The following is a 13,677-nucleotide window of genomic DNA, read 5'->3' on the forward strand; positions in this document are numbered from 1 at the left end:
GTCCGGGCATTGTTCTGGAAGGCAAACAATAAAACAACATTTTACTGGTGATGATGCCTATTCTAGACACACAGTGGCAGCTGAGTGTCAGTGATGAATGAAGCAGTTCCTGTGTGTGTATACATAGACACTAGCAAAGCCACCAGGACTTGGTATTCTTCCCAGTGATGTTAATTGGGGTTTTGCCATTAAAATTAGCTTGAGCAGACTTAGCCCCCTAATTATGATGAGTCTAATTGTAAGGACCTACAAGAAAGAATTTAAATAAATAATATTTTTAAGCCTCTTCAACTGTATGAATGAGCATTTGACACCCAACCAAATGATTTCAAAGTGAGATAACCAGAAACTGCCCAAGCTCAGACCTAGCTGGAGACTAAGAATGAATTCACTTCCAAAGGCAATAAGCATATAATTTCAGGGTGGCTTGATGCCACCTGGACAAAAGTACCCTGATGAGCTGCAGATGTCAGGTGTCCAGTCAACCTAAAAAAAATGCAAAGCAAAGCAAAGCAAACCAAACCAAACCAACTGCAGAAGATGGATATAGCATTGTCCAGCCTTGGCTTTAGAGAATGTAAATGTCTGAAGAGATCATTAACACTGGGAGACCAAAGAATGAAATATTCCTCTGGTAAGTGGTTGGTTTTAATTAAATGGCAGCTGTGTGAAGCTGCTAAAAGATTTAGAGCATTACAAATCTTGAAAAGATACATTAATAAGCTTACCGTTGGTAGTATATATAACTATCACTGGTATATAAGAACATATGCACATCCTCCTATCTGCACAAAATTACTGCTATTAAAAACACAAATGCTGATGAGCTAATGTTGCAACTCTACCTTTATTCCAAGTAAGTTTTGTTTTATCTCTGACTTACTAATTCTAACATGGGGAAATTCTAACATGGGGAAAAAGTATTTAAAAAGGACTGTGGTCTGAGAGACATAACTGTTTCGGAGTCTGATACTTAACAAAAATGACAATTTAGTTTTTCTATGCCAAATATCAAAGCTCAGCACTGTAATCTTTTTCTTCATTGTGACTATTTAATAGCAAACTATATACAATGCTCAATCCTAAAACTATTAGATGAACTATTATAAAAGAAGTTTGGCTGACAAAGTCTGATAGAAGGTAGCAATACCGGAATTCTTGCTAATAGTTGTACTTCATGTATCTAAACTTACCTGAATGGGACTAGAGTACCAAGGTGTTCACAAGAAGATACACTAACAATGATTCATTTAAGGCACTGAAGTCCCTCTCAGCTTGCCCCACAGGATATGCATTTCATCCAACACCCTTGAAATGAGCAGGGAGAGTAACAACCCAATGACAATCCCATAACTAAAGTTTACTTTCAGTTCAAAGCGAGCTTAGGCATTTCGAAGTGGCTAAGGCAACTAATCAAACTTGGTTTAGGAGTTCCATATTAATACACAAAATTATAGAATTTATAGTCAATTGAGAAAAGTTTTGCCATTTATATACAGTCCCGTATCTTCTGATTTATTTATCCTGAGCTGTATCAAGGCTAACAGAGTTATAAAAAATCTCATTGCCTATGAATGCAATTACCAAAAATTTGACATGTAGTTAAACAGGACCCTTCAGCAGGTCCTGCTGCTGGATGTTGCTTTATTGGAACCTTCCTGCTGAAGTGCAGACATTCATTTTTACCAGTGTTTAAATTAAATGTTTGATTCTACACCACAACAAAGTAAATTGAGGGGAACACTGGGGATCAATGCTATTCATATTATTTCTACACTATGCATACATCTGGGGCTTTACCAAGACAGAAAAATATGAATTTTTTACAGTTATTCTTTTCTTCCTCCACTTAAAATATGTATTTATAGGCAGATTATACTCAAGCACATTACGTGTATGTCATACATGGTTTATATGCATGTGTGTATGTATGTTTGAGGGTAAAGTAAAACCATCAAATAAATTTTCCCTTTATTTAAACCATTTTCCACAACAAATATTGGAAAGGTGATTTGGAAATAGTGGAAAGGAAGTGGAAAGGTGATTAAAAACCACTGCAACTCAAAATAGATTATCAGGCAGTTCCCCCATCTAAATGAATGCCTATGTTTCTGGAAATAATAGATTGCCTTTTTAAAAGGATGAAGGTACCTTCTGCTGCGACTAATCTTATCCAACCATCTGAGAAACGCATAGCAGGAAACAATTTATTGAGTGTAATTATGCAGTATGCAGGTAGCAGTAAATAAGAAACACAATCTTCTTAGAGTATACAGTCAGTAGAAGAAATACCTAATTACTGAGGATTTTAGCAAGTCTCTTTTTAGGCCAGAATCAACATTCAACTCTTAGGAACAGTGCATCAGGATGTGCTGTGGAAAGACTTTGGACCAACAAATCAGCATTGGATATTGTCGCTGTATTTCTGTGACAGTGATATAATGAGATGTGATATAGCAGAAAATGGATAATATAGCAGTCTCATTTCATGAAATACAAGAACTTGCAATTAATCAAGTTGTTAATAAAATATAAAATTATCCTAATTAAATGTTTCTGCTGCATTATCCTCTTCTCTGGTTGTACAAAGTGTATATTGTTTCAATTATAGTATTTTGGAATCTATCAATTCATCACCATCTAGATGGCTGTTCTCAGAAACTATATGAGCTTGAGATATAAGATGGCTAAAAATGTCATTCAGACTTCATAATCCCTTCAAAAGGAAATCAAGTATTCATTACATTGATCTCTTCAGCATATAGAAAGGGAGCCTAAATGTGCCTTCCAGAAATTCAGCATATGCAACATACAGAATGCTAATACTAATATTCCTCACTTCCTACTGTTCTGTGCCCTTTTTGTCTATTTTTGGCTGCTTCAAACAGTGAGATAAGTCTTCTGGTAAGAGGTTGGTCCTTATTTCTTGGTCTCATTTTCATAAGATAAGAAGTCACTGGAAACAGTCCATAGCTGTTGTTCCCCTGAGAAAGAAACTTCCTATTTTTTGAATGAGTTCCTTCCTGACCCTCACTCTATCAATGTCTATCAATACTAAATTATCTTCCTAGGATCCGAAGACTCTCAAATTTTATAATTTCATTTTAATCCCACATACATTTTTACCTTCTTTTCTTTTAAGTCATCAGGTATGCAAATGTATTAAAATAATAATTTTCATTTTTTAATTAAACATTTTTAAAGATATTTAATTTCTTAGTGCTAAACTGCTATTCTAAGCACCTTTATTCTAAACATTAAATGAAGTTTAAAGCAAAGAAGTGCTGGTAGCATCACCTCGGTATTGTACTTCCTCTTTCAGAGCCTTGAAATATTTGCAGATACATCACATGGACAGTTTACTTTATACTGTCTTTTAGATTCTTTGGTGGATATGCGGAGAACTTGTATCTCTAATAATCATATAGACAATATCACATTGCCTAGTATTCTGAAAGCTTGACAAATAAAAAACTAAAACATTGAATGTGTTAATGGACTAGTAAACAGTCACAGTGGGGGTTTGCCTATTTTCTTCTTTGCGTGCTGGTACTTTTAATAGTGGCAACAATTGTTCAGATTGCAATTTTACATTTAAAATCAAATTTAATCACCTTTACCTAAATGCAGACTTCATTTTGTCATCCTTTATTGCTGATAACACATCAAGAAATATGGAATAATCCCTCAGTAACAGCATTTTATTCCAGACTGTGCGGTGGGTTTCTCGGTGACCCACATGCGCTACTGCATATTTTATCTATCTATCTCATTCATTCTATCTCTTTTGCTCGACATATAAATTGTTCAAGCTATAGGTTTGTGTCTTCCCATATCTTTTGCAGTTTTCTATGTATTTCCTCCTATAAATATTCTTTGCTCTACCACTTTATGGCTCTTCATTGTCATGGTATGAGCTGAGTCCCATTGCCTCTCTCAGTTCTGTCATCCTCATATTTACAGTTTTGATGTTATTGGATGTGGTATCTCCTCTGATGCTAGCATATACATTCTAGTGCTGCCTTTTTATGTTTGGGGGGGGTGGTGGTGTTACGCTTTGAATTGAGTTATAGCTTTCACTAGTATTAGACTTCGCTCTGACAACTTAGGATGCCTTGCATCTATTATTTAGCCTAGCCTATCTTTTTCTTAGAGCTCTACACTCTCAGTTTGATTACAGTATGAACTGCATCAAAAAATAAACTTCACATGATTCCTTTTGTTCTTTCCATTCTCCTTTAAATGTTACTTTTTAAATGTGCCTATTAAATATGGCACATAGATACGCCTATTAAATGAGCATCAATTTTTTTGTGTCCTTACATGTAATCCATCTTTTCCATGTCAGTCACAGATAGAACATAGACTATCAGGTATCCAAACTCTTGAATTCAGTAATATATGAGTATATCTGATTTTCCACAACTTATTACTCTTAATGTGGTCATAAGATTACAAGTCTTACTGCATTGCATTTACATTTCTGCAGTTTCAGTTTAGCAGTTCAACCTTGCTGCTGCTTTCTTGCACATTCTCAATACCTCCTTGTACACAATCATTCTTTTCATCATTTTGTAGGTATTCCTGGTGTTCTTTTTTCCGTCTTTTTTTTTTTTTTTTTAATTTCTTTTCAGGATCCTTGACATTTAATGTCCACTCTTCTTCAGCTTCCACTCCAGCCTTCTTAACTTCCCATTTCATTTCCCCTTATTACTTTCTCAACTTTTCATCAGCTTTCCTCAAAGCTAGCAGTACAAAGGGGTTTGGAAGGTTGTTGAATTTTCTTTTAATTTCTCCGTACTCTCTTTCTGAAGAAAAAACACATAGTTCTGAAGCAAAGAAAAGGCAGAGTTCCCAGCCCCCTAATTATGAAAGGTCAACCTGATCCAGCAGCTTTCAGAAAACCTTATTAAACTCCTGCTACACATTACATTGTCTTTTAAATTCCCAAATGCAAATATAACAGCCTCCAAAAGCAAGAGCAAATCATATGGCTCATTAATACAAGAAATAAGCCAACAGAGTAGAAGTCAGAGTAATCATTTTAAAGTGCTTTGAGATAGAAAGGCTGCTAAATATTTGACAGAAATTATTGTCTCCAATTCACATGGCTATTTCTAATTCTCAGAAAAGACCTTTGTGTCCTCCCCCCATTGGGAAATACTATTCTTGCCACATAATTCTTAATTTTAATTAAGAAATTAATTTGAAAAAAAAAAAAACCATCAAATTTTGCTACCACATTTTGAAATTCACATTCTTCTTGCTTCTTTCTTGAAGTGGGAAGAGGAGACAAACCCGAATTTGCATAGTTTTGAAGCCAGAGACATGGAGTCACTCCAAGTCAGTATGGAGATGCTAGTTTATCCTGTCCATGGGCACTTGTTCATACCCAGCACCATCTGATGCTTATGTGCTGAAGAGAAATACTGGTGTTAAGCTAAAGTTGCCACACAATTCAGCAAGGTCTGAAAATAATTATGGCACAGACAGTTTGGATCTTATCCCAGCCCTCAAAGATGTCACACAATTTCCATAAAGCTGAAACTTAACAAAAACAAAAACAACACACCCCCAAAAAAAAAAAAAAAACACCAAAAAAAAAAAAACCACCCAAAAAAACCCACACCCAGAAACCCCAAAACCCATAAATTTAAAACTTTGGGTGGTTGTAGACAACAAAATTGAGCAACTCACTTTAAGTAGCAAGGAGTGGAGAATTCTGGGTAAATACTTTGAAATTAATTTCTATTTTTATTGGTAATAGTCAGGCCAAATTCTGCAGTGTTTCAAAGTTCCAGCTCTCTGCTAACTTTCTTCTGGCAGCCTGTGAGGCTGTTTCCAGACCTGTTCTCTGCCAGATGGAGTGCAAAGAGGGAAACATCTGCCTCTGTCTGCCAGGGTACTAAAGACACATCTAACCTAAAGTATCTGAATACTCCTTCCAGAGTAGGAATTGGTGCTATAAAGCACAAAAGAGGCTAGACGTTATTTTCTTTTGCGTCAGGATATCTTTACGTCATTGAACTTTGCCAAAGCAATGTAAAGTGAATTGCTATAGATGAGAGAAGCTGACCCAACACTGCTGTAAAATCATCGGCATTCACATGGAGAACTTCCCTGTCAGGCACACTATTTCAAGGGGGGAGGCGGAGTTGGGGGATGAGCGTTAATGTAGGCTAAAAAGAAAAACAAACATTTCCAACCAACTCCTGTCTCACATCCCTCTTTCACACTGCTGAGAATTAATTTGGTTTCTGTATAGTGTCACCATTTCCAGTCAGTTTCTGGATCCCAAAGCTATTTTTATAGAGCCAGACATAAGATCCAACACGGCTAGGGAATCTGTTCTCAGACCCCAGACCTACACTCCCAATCTGCAGTTCCCTTCATGCAAAGGCAATCACCCAGCACATGGCTGCCCTGGTTCCTAATGCTGCTTGTACATTCAGGCTGCATCCATTTGTGAATTGGTTCCTTCATTCTTCCTACTAACGGGGCTCTTTAAACAGCTGAATCCTACTCAAAACAGAAAGGCAACTTCTAACCCATATTTTGGAGATGGAGGGATGCATAGTGCAAAAGGTCTATAAAGGTTCAGCTCAAAATGAGCAGCATACCACAGACATCTGTTCTTAGTGTGCCTCTGCTTACAGCCAAGACTCCGGCAGCAGGACAAAACCAGCAGTGCTGGTGCCAGCAGCTGGCTGTCAGCCCACTGTGGTCTCAGAAGAACATAAGGTTGTGGGGATTATATAATGTTTCTGCAAGTCATAAAAGTAAAGGGAAAATCTCAGCGCAGCCCTGCACTCCTGAAATTGAAAAGGAACTTGATCTTTTTATTTATTGATTTTTAAAAAGCAATACCAAAACACAAATGTTTGACAGGGCTGTGAAGGGAAGAAAGAGGAATTAAATGATACTGCAAAAAGGTATGGGATATTTATTACCAGTGCTTGTTCTGCACCTAGTCTGCATTCCTAACGTATTCATCTACTCAAATCAATAAGAGTTTGGGGTATGCAAAGAATCTCAGTCTGGGTTTAATTTTCATGCTAGTCAAAGTGATTTTTCTTCAATCTATTGTATACTGTATTTGACATATGGCTTTTCTCTCAATCAGTAACGGACTGGTACGTGCTTTGTGCTCCAGTGCAGGTAGATTTAATACACTGGACTTTGGTGTGAGCTATTTTTGTCTTTTGAATGATAAATCAATTTTTTGTAAGTCATATTGTACTATTGTTTCTACTAATTTCAGATTCTTCACCAGCTCTTTGGTCCCATGTTTCATAACTGATGTTTTACTCCAAATGAACAAGGATCTTGAAGACATCAAAAGTGCCTTGACATCTCTCAATAGACCATGAGAGCCTCCTTCATTCTTCGTATTTCTTGATGTAGAGACATCCAGTGAAGGAAGAAACACACAACTGTGGTAGACAGCCTTCAGAAAAGTGACTCATTGTTTTTTCAGTGATGTGACCAGTGGATTTTCGTTGCAGAATTAAGTAGACTAGGGGATTGCGCAATTTACCTAACCAGCTAGTGGAGAGAAGCCCACGTTAAAAGAAAATGTAGCAGTCATTTCCCATGTAAGATTTTTTGTTTGTTTTGGTTTTGGTTGGGCGTTGTTTCAGGGTGGGGGTTTGGCTCATACTGATTTTTTGTCTCAAATCCATTTTTCTGGTTTTATTTTGAAACTTGATTTTATGTGTATTGTTTCTTTATGAAAATTAAGGATTTTGATGAACAAAACTCTTAAAAATAGTTCAATGTCCTAATTAACATCCACTATTTTCTCAATCTTCTAAAAATTTGCCCTATTTGCTAAAGTTTTGTATTTGATTCTCTTAAGAATTTAAGTTCTTAAGACCGATCACTGCAAGCCTTTCTTGGCTGTATTTCTGACTGCAAGCTTCCCTTTACTTTTGTTTTTACTACTTCTTATATGACTGAGAGAAGCCAAATGAAGATCTTTTACTGGCAGTCTTAATATGAACAACAAAACAACTGGAACACTGCTTCTTGGCTAAAAACACGTGATGAATGTACAATGTGGAGGAGGGTGCAGGAGGAAGGGGAATTGCTAGGTCTCAATTTTCTTTTTCTTAAATGTTAAACATGCATGAAGTTAATCTGATCTAAAAGGAGATCACAAGAAACAGGATGGGTCTAAAATATGTGTTACAGATTCTCAGGGTATTAAAAAAACCCAAAGAGCTAGGGTATCCTAAACAACAACCAGGAGACTGTCCTTTCCCTCATTTAGGAGAAAGATCAGAACAATTTGCTTGAAGGCAGTGCAAAGAGCACAACTGTAATTCTCCCATATAATAACAAAACAATGCCCTTGCTAGACTACTAATGGGGGGGGGGGGGGGGAGGGGGGAAGGGAGGGGGAAATGGGAAAGATTTAGAATTAGCCTCCAGGACTGTTCTCAACAAGCATTAGCTGCCCTTCCTCATCTGCATTTCTACTTAAGGGCAACACAGAAAAAGAGGAAATATAAGGAGCCAAAAGGCTGGAGCTTAGGAAGAGGGAACTGCAGAATTGCCTTTGGAGGACATCCTGTGCCTGGTATTTGTGGTGCCAAATGGACCACAGGAAGGTAAAAGCCTGAGGGAGCACAGGCCTGGGATCTGTCTCACACCTGAAATAGCAGCAAAACTTCCAGCCTTGGCTGTCCTTCCCGCTAGCAGCGGAGCTAGATCCATAATATAGATGTTGCATAGGAATGGCTTTCTAGGTGACCTTCACGTTAACCAAAGTAATCAAGGTGCATAGATATAGTGCAAACACTGATTTCTTGCTGTGTTTTGTAAATTCCTATATATCCCTTTTTTCAAATGCTGATTTTTGTCATTAATTTTAATGATATTAGTTCTAACATTGCAGTTAGAGGCATTCTCTTAATACAACAGAATGAACCTGCTTGCTCTCTCTAAATACTTTGCTGCTTTAAGTGAAGTACCAGGACAAAAAACAAAACAAACAAAAAACAGAAAACACAACAAAAAGGAATGTCACGTTACAAATGCAATGAAAAAACCAGCAACATCAATCCAGCCAATGAAAAATGTGTTTCTGTTGATGCTCAAGGGCATATGAGAAGTGTTAAAATATATGACTGAGGAAATGCACTCAGTCAGATGTACAAATGATAACAATTTGGGGAAAGATTCAAAACATTGTGAAAGAAATTCCAACAGGCATCAACAAGCAGAACAAATACACTTTCTCAGATATGTCTGGGAGGTTTCGCAGTAGCTCATTTGACTGTATGAGGTCATGATATGTCAGGAGATAACATTTTTACAATCCCAGCCTCTGCAGAAGAAAAGGATATTAAAATTTGCAGTAATGTTTCTTATCTCCTTAGTTTTGGGTACATTAGTCACATTGAATTTTCTGTATGTCACTGGCTTAATCATACATTTTCCCTTGGTATATCTACCACCTGTTGCAAAGAGTAGTTTCCACTTACCTTTTTTATTTTCTTTTAATATGTCACATTCAGCTTTATCACAGTCTTAAAATGACATTTTGTTTTCTTGCATGGAAATAACACTATTTTCTATTCCTACTAAGATAAACTTTTCCCATGGCTTTTTTCAGTACCTGCTTCATTTTTTCTAAGTGACTGTGCACTTTGTGGCACAGCCAGTACTAAACCACTATTGAGAAACTAAACGTTTTCTTCTGCTGTATAGTGACAGGCTCACTCTGGTTAAGGAAAATGCAGTAGCTCTTAGGTGGTGGTGATGTACTTCCCCGTTTGGGTGCTATTTGGCTTTAGAATCTAATTTAAAACCAAGTATGTTAGCAGCAATGACCTCAGCCCATGCATAATTCAGACTCTAACCCACTTCAGGGAAAGGTAACTGAACTACTGCCTCAGTACTACTGCTATTATCGCAGGGTCTGGTCCAAAGATACTATGCACAATGGAAGAAGTCCTACAGAAATCAACATCTTGCTTGCATGGATACTTGTTTAAAGGTTGCAGGACTGGAACCTTCTCCAGGACCTCTGCCACACAGCTCTTCCTACTGACTCTGCAAAGAATTGACAAAAGAGGTAGTAGGCCACTGGGTACATTTGGGCTTCAACTGCCTGTTACTGCTCTCCTGTAAGAGTCCTGTTTGTGACTGAAGAGGGAAAAGGCTTGTCTACCTCAATTTTCCTTATGCAGCATCTATCATATTTGGGTCAATCTCTTCAGCTTGGACGGACCGTTGATTAGGTATACAGTTGTTGCAGCTGTGACTTACGAAAGCATGAAGAATACTCTGCAAATCTGCAGACAGCATTGAGTTGGAAGGGGGACTGGTCGATGCAGTGGAGGGCAGCATTGTGGTTCTGAAGGACCTGGTCAGGCTGAAATAATGGTCTGGAAGGAATCTCACAGAGTTCAAGAATGCAGATCTTGCACCTTGGGGTGGGATTATCCCATGTACCAGGACAGGCTGAGGTATGACCTGCTGAAGAAGCTCTGCACAAAGCAACTTGGTGGCCAAGTTGGGCAGCAAGCTGAAAAAGAGCCAGCAGCATTCCCCTGCAGCAAAGCAGGCCAACAGCCTCCTGGGTTATCTGAGCAAAAATGTAAACAGCAGGTCTGGGAGGGCAATCTACCACTGCTATTCAGCACTTGTGAGACCCTTTATAGAGTGTCCAGAATTTTGCTTCCCCGGTGCAGGAAAGATGTTAAGATACTGGAGTGGGTCCTGCACAGGACAATGAGGATGGCCAAGAGCACTCGACGTGTGGGAAGAAGCTGAGAGAGATGGGTTAAGTTTATCTCAGAGAAGTAAAGGCTCAAGGAGACCTTATTATTTCCTGACCAGAGGACACAAAAATGGTGGTGCCAGACTCTTCACAGAGGTGCATGATGATGGGACGTGGGGCAATAGGGAAAAGTTTGAACACAGTAAATTCTGATTACATATGAGAAGCTTTTTTACCAGAAGGGCATTCAAATGCCATGGTACTGGGGTCCAAAGAGACTGTGGGATTTCCATCCCTGGAGATGTTCAAGACTCAAGTGGACACAACCCTGAGCGACCTGATCTGATTAGACCTGGTTTTGAGCAGCAGGCTGGGCTAGACGACAACTGAAGGTCACCTTCCAGACTAAATTACTCTTTCAGCCTATGGATATAGTGGTACAATGGACAAGAGAGAAAGAGTGCCAAAGGAAAAACAGAGAAGTCAGAGAGAAAGTGGAGAGAGGGGGAAGTTATAATAGTCAAAACACAAACTGAAGGAAAAAAAAACAAAGGGTAAATGCTGATGCTGTAATGATATCCTAAGAAAAAATACCTCTGTCACACTTCTGTTGAGAAATGGGGTGTCATTTTAGAAAGGAACTATTACAATATTCGCTTTTATAACATCCTTAAGTATCTCAGAAATATACTACTCATTGGAAATATTTTAATTTAGAATTGTTCTATTTTAAGCTATAACTAGAATAATATATTGTATTTTAAAAGATACTGTTTCAAAACGTAGCACTTCGAAGTTTGGAAATGACAAGACTTAGACTGATTTAATTCAGCTGTTTCTACATATGTACTGAATAATGTTAATGGTGACATACTAATTTAATACATGAGCATGAGCTATGTTTCCAAAGGATCTCTGCCTCTCCAAGGAAATGAAGCAGGCAGGCAGTACTTCTTAGAAGCTTTACTATTTACTTATTGCATTTTACTTCCATACTGACTTTTTATTGAAAACAACAGTATTAATTCTCTTGGGATACTTCCATGGTCTTTGTGACTTTAGCATATGGATTCTCATGAACAGTAATTCATCTCTCTGTCAGATTTGCAGATTTTTGGAGGTTTTTTGGTTTTGTTTTTGGTTTTTTGGAGGGGGGGGGTGTGTTTGGTTCGTTGGTTTTGGGTTTTTTTTTCCCTGTTTCCTAAGAGGGATTTCATGTACAGGCTGATAAAGGTTCATCAAAACTGTCCACTGATGGTAAGAGAAATCTAGGTGCTTTGACCTGATGTTTGGGAATATTTGACAAGCTTGTAATGTCTTACATGTTAAAAACATCCTTGTGACTTATTTCCTTTGTCAACATGAGCTCCAAACCTGAAGACAAGTAAGTCATCCAGACATTTCAAAAATGAGTGCTTTGTACAGTGGAAATGCACATTGCGTGAAATTACACTGACCTGCAATTTATGTCATCAGTGAAGGTTAGGTCTTCATAGTGACACAGAGGAGATCCTTATCACTTGAACTAATAGTTTCAGTATCTGTTCCTTCCATGGACTGACCCACCAGGGAGGCAGGGCAGAGACTTTTCCAGTTGATTTCATATCCATTCACCATCGGAAAAAAGATGGTCACAGTACTCCTTAAGTCAAAGACAAATTCCCAAGGCAATGGTGCTTGTTACTTTGTTATGAACTCTGCTATTTCAGTTTTTCCTTCCTGTCTTTTCTCATTTTGCCTCTATTCACTTAATCTTTCTTTGCACATTTATGCTGTCTCTGCCTCCTTCTTTCCAGCCCTCCCTGTCCTCCATGAGGCAATCCAGGCTGCCTTCCTAGCCCTTGAACCCATGATGTCTGATGGTGCTTTAAGACCAAGTGGACCCACCAACATGGGCTGTTTCTCCTGTGCTCCTTGAGCAGAACATCTCAGAAGTGGGTGGACATCTCATGTTCCTTTTCCCAGAGCGGGCACTCCCAGGTCCTTCAGGAACAGTGGGTGGCTGGAAGATAGAGGTTGGAGCATGCCCAAGCATCCATTTGCCAATACACTGTTCATTCAGACACAAGAGTTGTAAACAGATGCAGCACACTCACTACAGATGAAATCTTTAGAGAATTTGAGATGCAAACACACTTCTCCTGAGCATAAGTAAACTGTAGTAGGGTATGCAGGTTGTGGTTGGGTTTGTGTTTTGAGAGGGGCTGTATGTCAAACATGTGCTTCTCACTGAGAACCCTGCTGAAGTCCGTGGTTTTTGTAGACAGTGAAAATACTTATTTTTCAGGCTGAAGATGACTGAACTTTAGCTGGAAATTCAGCTGGAACTTCAAAAAAAAAAAAAAAGTCAACCTGAGGCAGGTATCTTGCAGAGGCAACTCCAGCCCAAACAGCAAAGGTTTAATAAAGTAAAAACAAATTAAGTCTTGTACAGAAAGTGCTGGCAACATTAACTGTAGGCGCCAGTGCTATTTCTGTATATAATATCCCAAGTTTTCATATATTCTAGTAAAATGTTGACATTCTCTTCTCCTTTTTATGAAGTACTAGAACAGAACCATGATTCTGCATTTCAAACAGTTTTGAGATAGATAGTGTGTTTAGCTTGACACACATATGTTCTTTATCAATTTTTAAATCCTTTCTCATTTTTTTTAATTGTATTTACTACGTTCTTCCAATAGCTAACATTTTACAATTGAGGGGCAATAAAAACATGACTCAAACAAACAAGTTGGCTAGCATATTGATGTCTGATACATACTTACTGAAGTAATACCAGACATTAAAAACAAAACAAAACAAAGCAAAGTGAAATAAAATAAAATGAAACCCCACAAAACCCCAAACCCAAGCACCCAATTTCCTTCCAAGTTCTAGCAGAAACAGCTCAGAGAAATGCATTTATTATTCAGGATTAATGACAGACCAGTGTTGGGTGATTCACC

The sequence above is a fragment of the Strigops habroptila genome, chromosome 2, assembly GCF_004027225.2.
Source record: "Strigops habroptila isolate Jane chromosome 2, bStrHab1.2.pri, whole genome shotgun sequence".
NCBI lineage: Eukaryota > Metazoa > Chordata > Aves > Psittaciformes > Psittacidae > Strigops > Strigops habroptila.